Source organism: Mustela erminea, chromosome 10, assembly GCF_009829155.1.
Source record: "Mustela erminea isolate mMusErm1 chromosome 10, mMusErm1.Pri, whole genome shotgun sequence".
Classification (NCBI taxonomy): Eukaryota; Metazoa; Chordata; class Mammalia; order Carnivora; family Mustelidae; genus Mustela; species Mustela erminea.
The window spans coordinates 87,822,914-87,836,522 of record NC_045623.1 but is presented as its reverse complement, the minus strand read 5'-3'; the positions used below and the strand labels follow the sequence as shown (position 1 = coordinate 87,836,522).

At 50.5% G+C, this 13,609-nt stretch overlaps 1 pseudogene; it reads right to left on the bottom strand.

Annotated features, from left to right (window-relative positions):
* Positions 1-12,340: 12,340 nt before the first annotated feature.
* Positions 12,341-12,768, bottom strand: LOC116568234 (annotated as a pseudogene).
* Positions 12,769-13,609: the final 841 nt, after the last annotated feature.

Genomic DNA, 13,609 nt, shown 5'->3' with positions numbered 1-13,609 from the left:
GAGGCTTCTCTGTGAGCTCAAGAGGCCCCCCCATCCCGAAGAGAAGGGGGGCCCTCTCTGTGTTTTCCTCTGAGAGGTGTTGAGGGGTGGGAAGCGGGGAGCAGAGGAAGGAACCACAGAGGAGTAGGGCGCACAGGGATCCTCACTTCCCTGCTTGCTGTGTGACTTCTGGCAAGTTGCCTCCCTTCTCTGGGCGTCAGTTCCCTCCTCTGTAGATGGAGGTCAGTGATCCGATCAGCTTGATCAGCTTCTACTTCCCACGGTGGTTGAGGAGACGAGCCTTTGAAGCCACACAAATGGACGCCGAGGAGCAGAGGGGCCGTGATTGCCGTGGTCAGGGCAGGGGCTCGAGGTCTGGGGTTTAGATCTCCACTGGGAATCTGGACAAATTCCTTAACCTCCCAGAGTGTCAATCCCCTGGGCTGTGGAATGGGTGACTACTGGTCTGTTCCTCAGAGATGGGTGAGAGGGTCCACACATGGAGCCCACGTGGGAGGGATCGCTGGGGCTCTATGACCCTGAACCTGAGTCACATTCATGATCCTGGGCTCTGTGGACCCTCACTCCGTCCCCTGCGTCAGTAGGGCCCCGCCTGTCTCTGCTTTGGGTTCCCAGACAATGTGGTCTCCGTTCTGGGGAGGCCTAGGGGTGGGAAGATGTGCAGCTGGTGTCTGGAGTTTGGGCTATATTTTCCCACAGAAGCACTAACAGTAGTGGTAGCAGCCATTAGGAATTCTGGATCGACTCACTCCCGTCTATACAAGACAATTTATGGCTGTATATAACAATTATGTTTTTAGTCCCCCGAAACTTTAGGAAACACAGCATTCCTAAATTAGCGGAGAAGAAACGATTATCCGTCATACATCCCCCTGAGCACCAGGCTTGGGCTAATTTCTTTGCATGCATTACTTCACTTTCTGTGGTGATCCAATGAGACTGGCGGTGTTAGTCTTAATTAATTTTATTGCTTTTTTTTTCTTGTGTATGTTTATTTTATTTTTCAATTTTTATTTGGGGATCACTGCAGAGCTGAATGAAGTTATAAGAAATAATACAGAGGTCTTTCTCTGCTCCTCCCCATCGGGAAGGATTATCAGCTCTGGAAACGATGTGAAAAACAATGAAAGGAGCACGCTAAAGAGAGGACAGAGGGAGGTCAGTGGTCCAGGGCCCAGAACTGGAGGGACAGTGCGGTGCTGGTGAGTCTCAGGCCTCCTGCCCATTGAATGAGGAGACCCAGAACCAGTTTCTCTATTATCCCCAACCTCGAAATAGAAGGCAGCCCTGTCTCCCCGGGTCTAATAGAACCCCCATCTGTACCACCAAGTGACATGGGCAAAGGGGGAATCCTACCACCAACACCCAGCTCAGGAAGTGTTTGTACTCTTGTGGGGGAGTTTATTAACATTTAATTTTAGCATTTTCATTAAAAAAGAAAAAAGAATACAGGCAGATCCCTTGCACCTTCTACCCAGATCTACCCCCCACATGGTATTATTTTATAAAACTGTAGGACAAGATCACAACCAGGGTTGGACATTGATACAAGCCAATCATGTGACTCAGATTCAAATTTACTTGTACTCATCTGTTGTACAGAAGAGCTACCAACGTGGGGGCAAAAAGGAGGAGAAAATCATACAGATGCGTTTCATGGGGGACCTCATTTCACCCTTCCCTCCCCTTTGAAGTCCTGTCTTGGCTTGCATGTCGTCTTCTTCCTAGAGCAGTTGTGCTGGCTTTGTCTGTGGGTCTGTCCCTTCTTCACTCTGGGTGGGAGAGGTTGCCCCGTAACTCATGGTGAGCCCTGGAATAGAGGCTTACACCAGTCTGTGCAATGGAGTTCTGTAGCTTGTAGTTGGAGGGCATAAGACCCAATGGAGCCAATGAGACACAATAGGGTTTTTATTGGGGTTTCTGAGAAAGAGACTCTTGATCTTTGCCACTGAATTGACCTTGGAAATTCAGAGTTGGTAGCTCTTGCTGCCATTTTAGGCGTAGTCCGAGAATGAAGACAATGTGTGAAGGAGAGGCAGAGAGGAGGCATGTTTTGGTGATGTCGCTAGAGGCCCTTTTGAGCTGTTTCTGAAACCAGCCCCAGCCCTGAAAGTTTCCATGACATGAATCAATGAGTCTCCTTTGCTCAAGCCAGTTTGGGTTGAGTTTTCTGAGATGTGTTGCAGAGAAGATGCCTCAATGGTTCCCAGACCCATACAAGGGAGGTCATGTGGAAAGATGGCTTAGTGGATGGATGCAGGGGCCCCCTCAGACCCCAACCGAAGCAGAAGAGCTGGAGTTCTAGGGCCCGGGGTCTTCCTGTCTCTGTCTAGGCCTCTGACTGGAGCTACAGGATTACTTGTCTCTAGTTTCCTCTGTCTGTCTTCCTCCTCTTCACTGTGGGTTACTGGGTCCTCTGCTCACTTCCAACCCACCACGGTCATGCCAACATGGTGGCCTCTAGCCCTGAGCTACGTGCTCTTCCAGCTGGCTCCCACAGCTTATAGACTGTTCCTCCATTCCAAGCAGATTCCAGGAAGAGAAAACCTGAGAATACATCTGGTGTGGACCAGGGGTCCACCTCAATACTGTTAATAGACTGCGGGTTGGTGGCAGAGGTGGGTGGGGGAGGGGGGGAAGTAACTTACCAGAAGGTGAGCTGAGCAAAGTGGGATGGACTGGAGAAAATAGACTACATTTTTTTTAAAAAGGCGGGAGTTAGAGTCCTTATTTTTCCAATAAGGAAACTGAAGCTCTAAGAGGTACAGTGAGTTGCTTAAGATCACGCAGCCAGCACCATGATTTCTCCCATGGGTTCAGCTGGATTCCAGACTCCAACCCTGGACCCCTCTTGTTTTCCTGTCTCTTGCTTCCATCAGCTCCTCTGACCTGCCACTTCCTGCCGGGCCAAGTGGGGGCAGGCAACGGGGAGAGAACGACCTCCCTGAGGGGAGAGATAACGGGGCAGCTGCTGGGGCTGGCAAGCGCGGAGACTCGTCTTCGCCCTGCAGTACCCAGGGTGCTTGCAGATTCCCACAGTTCCTGCACCTGAAGCTGGGGCTCCCCCAGGCTTCCTTCCAGAGCTGGCCCCGGGGAAGTCGATGCACTTGGATCTCCTGCTCAGTTATTTACGCCAACAAGAGTTTCATTAAAATTCTCTTTCTTTCTTTTTTTTTTTTTTTTTAAAGATTTTATTTATTTATTTGACAGACAGAGATCACAAGTAGGCAGAAAGGCAGTCAGAGAGCCCGACATGGGGCTTGATCTTAGGACCCCGGGGTCATGACCTGAGCCGAAGGCAGAGGCTTAACCCACTGAGCCACCCAGGCACCCCTCATTAAAATTTTCTGCTGGTCATTGTGTTTTACCCAAACAGCTCAATGATGGCCTTGCCCATTTGCCCCGGTCCAGGGCCCGCTGTGGAGATCTTCATCTGAAGGCCCCCGACCTCCACAAACCAGTTTGGATCACGCTGAAGCCTGTGATGGACCCAAAGTCTGGAGCCAAGAGGCCTCCTACAGACCTGGTGTGGTGATGGGGGGTCACACAGGCCTCTCAGGAGCGGGGCTGGTCTTTCACACGTGTCTATGCAGTCATGACCTCCGGTGCCAGAGATGATGTCTGACATGCACTGGCTGGATAAACGGGGTCATTCCAGGTGAACAGCAGGCAGGAAGGAATCAGGAAGGGGACAGCTGTGTGGGGCGGGGCCTGGAGGGTACCGAAAAGCACATCCCCACAGACAGGGCAGTGGGAGGGTGGGGATGGGTGTGGATCCATTTTAGAGGTCCCTAAGGTCAGGTAGGTGGCCTTGGGGTGGTGACTTAACCTCTCAGATCCTGAGCTTCCCCGCCTGGAGGGCAGAGCTGGCGAGGCCCTCCTCACAGGGGCTGCCAGAGTCCCAGGGGAGGGGAAGCTCTCCGCAGAGCCGGCTCACAGGAGATGCTCAGGAGGAAGTGGTTGGACCTTGAGCTGGGGGCACAGGTGACGTGCTGAGCTGGGTGGGGGGTGATGTGGGGCCTAGCTTCTAGCCCTCACTGTCCCATCGCCCACTGTCTGAGGGGGCTCTGGGCACCATGGCGCTGCAGGAGGGTGGGTCCTCATGGGGGTGCCCCCGGCATGGAGCAGCAGCATCTGGACGAGGGTCTCCCCCCAGGCTGGGAGGAAGGCCCAGCCCCAGGGGATCGGGAACTAGACTCGGCATTTAGAGAGACGGGGCTGGTGACAGCGGGCCAGAAGGGTCCTCTAGGCCTCCCATCAGCAAGACAGAAGGAGCAGGGGTGTCCCACCATTGGAGTTGGGAATGGGGAGATCCTGACTCGGGGCAAGGAGGGGCACCCATGAGATCTGAGAAAAGGAGCAGCGCGCGAGCTCACACCTCCACCCCGGCGTGGAGATCAGGGCAGCGGACACCACAGTGTGCCTCTGTTTCCCCTCTGCATCCACGGTGGCAGGGCCTGCGGACAGAAGATCTGAGAGATACTGGAGCAGAATGGGGCACCCAGTGTAATGCAGACTTGGGGAGATGGCCAGGATTCTCCGGGAGGGCTGCTTAGACTTGTCTTTCTCAAGAATCCCAAAAGGAAGGAGAAAGTCCTGGGGGGACTGGGGAGGAAACACGTCTAATCCTGGGGGATACCTTGATGGGGTAGAAGGAGCAGCTGGACTCAGAATGGGGATATCTGGGCTCTGACCCAGCTCAGCCTCCAGACCACTGTGTGACCCAGGTAAGTCTCTCAGCCTCTCTGGGCTTAGTTGGCACATCTGCAGAGCAAGGTCATTTGTAAGATGGCTCCTACATTAAGCCTTGACTTTCGGGGTTCTGTGTGGTTGCCCTGTCTGCCCCCAGCTTTAAATCTGACTGGTGACCTCTGACTCAAACCTGCCTCGGCCAGAGGAAGACAAGTCAGCCTCGGCAGCCACCGTGCCACTGTGCTGACACAGCGGCCCTCCCGGTCACCGTGTGAGGCCAGGCTGGGTGGGGACAGCGCTGCTCGGTTCATTAGAGTCTGGGGTTCCTGCGCCTTTGCCCTTGGAGATGCCATTAAGGGGTGGTTTCTGCAGCTTCCTCTCTGTGGGAGGAAGGAGAACAGAGAGACAGGACAGCGGGAGATGAGTCTGACTCACACCCGGGGTGGCGGGGCGGGGGTGGGGGGGGGAAGCTGAGGCGGCCAAGTTTTGTGCTGGTCTCAGCTTGGAGACTTAGGTGCTGGCAGGGAGGCAGCCATTAGGCTCTTTCATTTCCTGTGACGGGAACCTCAGGGCCACCTCGGAAGGGACTGATTGGCTTTATGTCACTGAAAAGCTCAGGGATGGGTGGAGGGGCCTCTAGTGAGACCTTGCAGATGATGTTACCAGAACCTTCTGTGTAGTTTTTAGCATCTCTCCCCGGTGCTGGGCTGCGCTGAGCTGCCCTTCTTGGGGCCCAGATGGTTTTCCATTCAGACTGGAGTCCAGTAGTGAAGAGACAGCTTCCCCAACACCTGATCCAAAGTCCTGAGCTGACTCCCATTGGCTCCAGGGGCCACACCCCATTCCCTGGAAGGTCAAGGGGGTGATTGGCTTCATCCAGTGGGGGGCAAGTTGGACCCAGCCTGATCCCAGGATGGGCTGAAAGTAGGGGAGGGGCGAATTATGGGCACAGCTTTCCTGGTAAAAGGTACCAAGGTATTGGATGGTATTGCTCACAGCTATCCTCTACTGGGCTTAGGGCAGAGGACAAGAAAAGCAAATGTATGAAAAACATTCAGGAGGACCAGGGGAGAAAACCTAATATCCACAGTGCAGAGCTGGTCTTCCCCATCATCTGATGAAAATATAGCTGCTATTGACCTGGATCTAGAATCCTACATTTTAGTGTTGGAGGGATCTTCAAAAAGTACCTGGTCGGATGCTGTCATGCTCATAGATAAGGCTACAGAGACCCAGAGAGGTTAAGGGACTATCTCGAGATCACACAGCTCATTAGTAGAAGACCTAGGTCTTCCCAGAGGGAGCTTCTCCAGTGTCTGCCTGTCTGCTCAGAGCCCTGCTGCGCTAAGGAGAGCTATCTGCAAGGCAAGCCTGGCTCTCACTCAAACCTGGCCTGCGAGGGCCAGAGCCCCCTGCCCTGAGTGAGTGGAGGAGTCCCTCATTACCTCCCTGGCCCTTCCATCTTTCCTCATGAGTGGACAGATGATGTCTCAGCAGATGCATCCAGCTGGGCCCTGCTGGGGACCTCTCCCAGGGGATCTTGGGGTTCCTCACACTCCCGACTGATAGCTAACCCCTTACCTCATCACCTGAGCCTGCCTCGCTGCTGGTCTGAAAGTAACAATGGTAACTCCAAGAGTATGAGAGATGATGAGGCCATTCGTGGTCGTCCAGCCCAAACCCCGCATGTCACAGGGGAGGACACAGAGGCCCAGGAGAGGGGGAGAATTCCAAGGGAACGCTCTCCCACCACACCCCGGCCTCTCTGCCTGCACCATGAGCCGTGGTCCTCATGGCCCTGAGTGGGACCATTGACCATCCTGAAGTCAACACTTAAACACTGATGACCCCTCCCCGCTGAACAGTGTCACCCTTCACCACAAAGGGCACCCAACCACTATCCTATGGAAACACGAGACAGTGGAGAGCCAGACAGCAGGGTGGGGCAGGGGGTAGGGGTGCGGTTGTCCAAGGTCATCTGTTGCCCGGTCAGAGATAGGACCAGCCCCCTCCTCCCCGCTTCCCAGGACAGAACCTGCAGCGTTTGTGGCATGTTCTCGTCCCTTGTTCCTGGGAGGCTGGCATTCTGGGAGTGCCACCCTCGTTACTGATGGGGGATGGGGGCTCAGAGAGGCCCGGCCCCTGCACCCCTCGCAACTGGCCAGTGGCGAAGAGAGCGGGGGATCTGGTTTCCTGGAGGTCGGCCTGCTGCCTTGTCCCCCCACACCGCCGCTTGCACGGAGAGGAAGGCATTTTGTAGAGTAAGGGGAGCCTGGCCAACAGGTGTAAGCAAGCCCAGTTTGCTTCCTAATGAGTCAGGGGGCCGCTGAAGGTCCAGCCGGTGGAGATGCCTGGCGACCGGCATCGTCCTCTGTTCCCCCTGAGTGTCTTTACTGTGTGCGATCGCCCCTGACGTCCCAGCATAGTCACCCCCGCTGGGCCGCGGGGCTCTTCTCAGGATGGGTGGTGCGGGGTCCATGGTGAACCCCGCTGATGCCCCGTCTCAGGGCCCCGAGCTGTGTCGCAGGACTGACTGTTGGGGGTGAGCATAAGGCTTTTAAGCTGAGAAATTGTTGCCCACAAACAAAATGGGGGTGGTGTCAGTGAGGAAGAAGAGGAGGGTGACCGTCAGTGGGCGTCCCGCTGTCTCTGGTTGGACACTGACAACTTCATTTTCCTGTCTGTCCCCTCCTTGCACCCACAGGGCTCAGATGCTGTGGTTGGGCCGGGAGAGGACCAGCCTTCTCAGGGTCCCCATGTGAGTGGTTTGTGGGGCTGACTCCCTGCCCCAGGGCACCCCACAGCTCCCCAGCTCTGTGCTGCAGTCCCCCATTCGCCTTCTTTCTCTCTGCCCCTGTCCAGTTCTCCTCCTTCCTAGCCCCTGGACCAGCCGGGCGGGCATGTTCCCGCAGCCCGGAGATGAGCAGCTCACTGTGTTCAGTCCCGACACACTTTCAGGCTGAAACACCTGCACTGAGTCAGCTACCGGAAATCCAAACCCCGCCCCTCCACTGCCATATGATACTCTTTCTCTTGAGTCCTATTAGTGGGATGTTCCCCAGGGTCACCTTAGTGGATAACGTTGGAGCAGTGTCTGTTAACATTCAAAATGCACATACCCTTTGTCCCAGCAAGTTCACTCTGGGAGTCCGTCATTCTGAAATACATGAGTGTACAAACTATGTAAGGGTCTTCACGACGATGTTATAGGATCTTCACTATCATGTTATTTGTAATAACAGATTGGAGAAATCCAACCGTCCATTAGGAAGAGGTGGATTACCTAAGCTACTGCACGTCCATACAACTGAGCGTGAAACAGCCATTGAAACGATTGATTTTGGCCTCCATGCTCCGACTTTGGAGAACGTCTATGGTATGTTTTTGGATAAAGAAAGTAGGTTGCTGAAAAATAGGAACGGCATGCTAATGATTTTAATAATCTTGGTTTGTACAGAGATGACTATCTGAGGGAGGTATGCCATACATACATATCTGAGGAGACCCTCAGAGAGCCCTTCATGTGCTGAGATCGTCGGAGCCCCTGGGCGCTCCATCCCTGCCCACGGCCTTGTGTGTCCGAGGTTCCATCACTGTCGCCGACATCATCTGCATTCCCACCTCCTCTGGGTCACTCCTGTTGGTCTGCAAACACAGCATGGACTCTGTAATCCCCCCAAATCAGAACAAGCCAACCTGACTCCTCTCTGCTCCCCTTGCTTCCCAGCCCAGCAGAGCAAGAACCACCAAGTCCCCTCCTTCCCTTTACTCTTTATTCCTCTTGAACTGGATTTCAGTCCCTCACTCTCCACTGCACCTGCTCTTGTCAAGGTCACCGGTCACCAATGCATTGATGAACCCAACAGTCAACTTGCCGTGACACTTGGCCTAACAGTATACAGCACAGCAGCTCACTCCCCCCAGAAACCCTCCCTTCTCTCTGCTCGGGGATCCTGTCTTTCCCTGGTTCTCCCCCTGCTTCCCTGGCTCTTTGTCTATCTCCTTGGCTGGTTCTTTCCTGGTTCCTCAACCCATAAACTTTGTACTGTCCCTGGGCTCTGCCCTTGGTTCACTCCTTGCTCCCTCAGACCCTCAGGGACCTCACCAGACTTACGTGTGGCCCTTCCATGCCATTCATCGGCTGATGGTCCCAAATGTACATCTCAGCCTGGACATCTCTCTGAGCTTCAGGCTCATGCATCCAACCATCTGTTCCTCTCTCCCCCTGCCCTTTCTTTCTACAAAGTCACATATTACCTCTGTAATTTACACGTATGTGCAAACCAGCCTTAACAAGCAGAGACTATTTATAATAGAAAGCAATTCCGCACGTTATAGAATGATTTGCCCAAAGCCTTTCTTGAAATGCTGCACTCTCCAGGGGCCTACAGACAATGATTTTTATTTATAAACACATTACTTCCATGCTCCAATGCGACCCTTAAAAACAAGTTCAATTTCTGTCTCACATTCTGTTCAGCTCCACCAGTATCTTCCCAAGATCTCCCAAAGAGCTGGACACCATGCTTGGTCGGGGACCAAAATGGAGTCAGATCCATGTGGCGAGGAAAAGGCATTGCTGACTCGAAGAGGAGGTTTTTAGAATGTGGCCTGGGGAGGTGTTAGTCAGTCAGTTAAGCGTCTGCCCTCAGGTCATGGTCTCAGGGTCTCATGGTCTTAGGATCGAGTCCATCATCTGACTCCCTGCCCCGGGGGGAGCCTACTTTTCCCTCTCCCCCCTCCCCCCATCATGCGTGCTTATGCTCTCTCACTCTCAAATAAATAAATAAATAAAAGCTTAACAAATAAACAAACTTCACCTGGGGAGCCGATGTCACAGGAAGATTAACCAGATCCTAAGTGTCAAAAGCACTTTGAGGTGGTGGCCCAGAATGATGCAGTGGCCCTTAGGACTTGGTCCTTGCTCACACTAGCTGGGCTTCTCTGAGCCCTCCTCCCCACTTTTCACTTTCCTGACTCTGCTTTAGCCTCAGCCATCTCCCACACCCCCCATTCTCCCTTTGACACATTCTGTCACTGCTGCACAGATCTGAGGGGCGCTCAGCTTTCCCCACCAGCAGCAGTCACTGAGTAAATTCTGGGTTCTCTGACGTAATGAGTATCCAGTTTAGTTTCTCTCCGACATTGCTCAGGTTGGCGAGGCGGCCAGAAGGGACATGGCTACAGATAGAAAGGTGGCTGAGGGCCGGGAGAGGGGACAGCTGCTCTGCCCCCTTCACCATCACTTGACATTTTCCACAAAAGTGGAGCTTCTTGAAAAACACTGGATAACACCTTGACACGATGATCTGTGAAGCTACTTGAAAAAGGCGTTAATGAAAACAAGTCCCAGGTACACCCAGAGGAGGCCAGTAAGGAGCAAGCAATGTCTTTCTGGAGCTTTCGTGAACCTACCAGACACACACCCTGCCTTTAGTCCACCCTCAAGTTGTCCTCCTTATCGTAGAACCTGCTTACATCTCCACTGTTTGGGGGTTGTGAATCCCTGGGGCAGTTTTGCAATGAGACTTTTCTTTTCCTTTCTTTATTTTCCTGCAGGAGAGCAGGCTTGGGCTCCTGTGGTGGTGAGGCCATCAAGAATGGTCTGCCTTGGAGGAGGGGACTGAATGTACAAAGGCCCTGTGGTGGGATGAGCACGACATCATCAGGAAGCATTGAGTGATAACATCACTCAAATCACACACATCCCACTAGTGAGGCCAGAGCCCAGTGGAAAGAGAGAGAGAGGGAGATCATACTGTGAGTTGACTAAGACAGATGGACCCTGTAGGGCTTTAGAAACCAAAGAGACATATTTCGACTCAGGGGGATACATGGTGGAATATCCTTGACTGGAAGAAAGCCATGAGCACAACCCTTTTCCCAACATCACAATGGCTGATGGACGGGGAATGCATTGCAGCGGGGGGTGGGAGTGGGGAGGAGAGGTTGGGCAGAGAGAATGCAGGAACACCAGTCATGACACAAGCATGCAGACAGGAGGTGCTGGAGCTGGAGCTGGGGCAAGCGGGCAGCTTAGCCAGATACTTAGGACACAAGGTCATTGGGGCTTGGGAGAGGGGCAGGGTGTTGGAGGTGATGTCGAGGGAGGTATCAAGGTGGCTCCTTAGGTTTCTTACTCCAGACACTGGATGAGTGAATGGAGGTGATGACAACAGAGCTCCAGCTGTGGAGGGAAGACTGGGAGCCCAAACTTTGAGAAATTACATTTGAAATGCTTTTGAGATGTGCAATTGTGTGTGATGGGGAAAACCATCCATTTACCATCTCCGTAGTTTTGTCTTTTCCAGAATGACATATCAATGGAGTCGGAGTACGAGCCTTTTCAAACTTCTTTCATTTAGCAATACATATTTAAAATCCACTCATATTTTTTTTGTGGCTTGATGGCCCATGTATTTTTAATCACTGCATAATATCTCATTATCTGGATATATCCCAGTCGGTTTCTCTGCTCGTCTATTGAAGGACATGTTGGTTGCTTAAGTTTGGGGCAATTGTGAACACAGTTGCTATAAATATTTTTATGAATTTGTGTGTGTGTGTGTGCGCGCGTGTGTGTGTGTGTGTGTGTGTGTGGTTAGAGTAGTAAATCGCTAGGAGTGTGCCTATTGGATCAGACAGTAAGACTATGTTTAGCTTTGTGAAAAACTGCCAAGCTGTCTTCTAAAGAAACGGTACCATTTTGCATTCTCACCAGCAATGAGAGAGGGTTCCCGTTACTCTGTATCCTTGCCAGCATTATTAATTTTTTAAAAAGTTTAACTTTTCCAATAGGTATGTAGTATTATCTCCTTGTTGTTTTAATTTGCAATTCCCCAATGACAAATGATGTTGAGCATCTTTTCATATGCCCGCTGGACATCTGTATGTCTTCTTTGGTGGTGTATCTGTTCAGATCTTTCACTCATTTTTTTTTTTTTAAATGGGGCTGATTGTTTTTTTATTGTTGAGGTTTCAGAGCTCCTTGTATATTTTGGGTACAAACCCTTTACCAGCTATGGGTTTTGCAAATATTTTCTTCCAATGTCTGCCTTATATTTTCATTTTTTAAAAAACAGTGTCTTCCTCACAGCAAAATTTTTCAGTTTTAGTACACTTTAACTAGTCAATTGTTTTCCCTGTAAGGCGCTTTTGGAGTTGTATTTATAAACTTGCAGCCAAACGCAAGGTTACCTAGCTTTTCTCCTGTGTTTTCGTCTAGAAATTTTATAGTTTTGCATTTTATAGGTAGGTTTATGACCAAGTTTGAGTCAATTTTGTGAAGGATATAAAGTCTGTGCCTGTTTTTTAAAAAATTATTTATTTATTTATTTATTTGTGCGTATGGATGTCTAATTGTTCCAACACCATTTGTTGAAAAGACTATCCTTTATCCATTGGTTTCTTTTGCTCTGTTCTAAACATCAACTATATTTATGTGGGTCTATTTCTGGGCTCTCTGTTCTATTCCACTGATCTGTGTGTCTAACTTTCACTGTCTTAGTTACTGTAACTTTATTGTTAGTCCTGAAATCCAATAGCACAAGTCTTCTAAATTTGTTCTTTGTGGCAATTAAGTACTGTGACAATTCAGTACTGTGACAATTCTTTATTATAAAGGTGAACCCTGATCCTCACCATAGGCTTATCGGTAGGATTTCTGGTAGCACGCACAGGTACCAGGACCCTCAAACTTTTTGGATTCGCAACACTGTGAAACAACTACCAGCAGGGTCTGGTTGTACTGAATGCGGAGGTCTTTGATCTCCTTCTCCCCAGCCTCATCCTTGTATTTCTGATAATAGCCACCAGGGCTTTGGAGATGGAGTGGCCAACTGTGATTGTGTAAATCTGAGTCATGTGACCACCACCCTTCCCTTGGACTCGGATGTCCACAGCAAATCGCTCCTTGCCCAGACACAAAGCAGGTTCCAGGAGCTGGTACTGCAGCATGCCTGGCATGATCATCTCCAGGGGTTGCCCATTCATCTTGATGAGGCCACTGCCCTGTTTGCAGTGCGCCACGGCTGTGATCGTCTTCTTGGAGGACCTGCATGGACTGTTGCACTGCATGGCTGCGAAGTAGATCAGAGCTTCTCATGGGGCTAAGCCACAGCCAGGAAAAGCTGCTCTTCTTTTTCACTATTTTGTTGACTGTTCTAGGTTCTTTGCCCTTCCATGTGAATTTCAGAATCAGTTTGCCATATCTGTGGACTACCTTAGTGGGCTTTTCATTGGCATTGCACTGAGTCTGTATATCAGGTCAGGAAAAATCGACATCTTAGCAGTATCCAGTCTTTTAATCCATTAACGTGGACTAGCTACTTCACTTAGGTTTAAAAGATTTTTTTCATGTTTTAAACTTTTCTGTACACAGATCATATACATATTTTGTTAGATTTATACCTAAAGTACTTCATTTTTGGGGGGTGCTGTTTATAGTTTTTTTTTCTTCTTCTTCAAATTCTGATTATTCCTTGATGGTATATGGGAAAGCAATAAACTTTTGTATATTGATCTTGTATCCTATGGTCCTGCTATATTAATTAGTTCTGATAGGGTTTTGCAGAAATTGGGTGGGGGGAATTCTGTAGAAAATCGTGGCATCTGTGAATAATATATTTTTATTTCTTTTTCTTGTCTCATTGCACTAGCTACAATTTCCAGTATGATGTTGAATAGGATTTTTTCCCCTTATTTTTGATCTTAGTCTCACCAGTAAGTATGATGTTAGCTGTAGGGTTTTTGATAGATGTTCATGATTGAATTGAGGAATTTTCCTCTATTCCAAATTTGTTAAGAGTTTTTCCTTTCCCTTCCTCCCTATCTCTCTCTGTTTCTCCCTTCCTTCTCTCCTTCCCTCCCTTTCCCTTCCTTCCTTCCTCCCTTCTTCTTTCTTTCTTTTCCTTCCTTT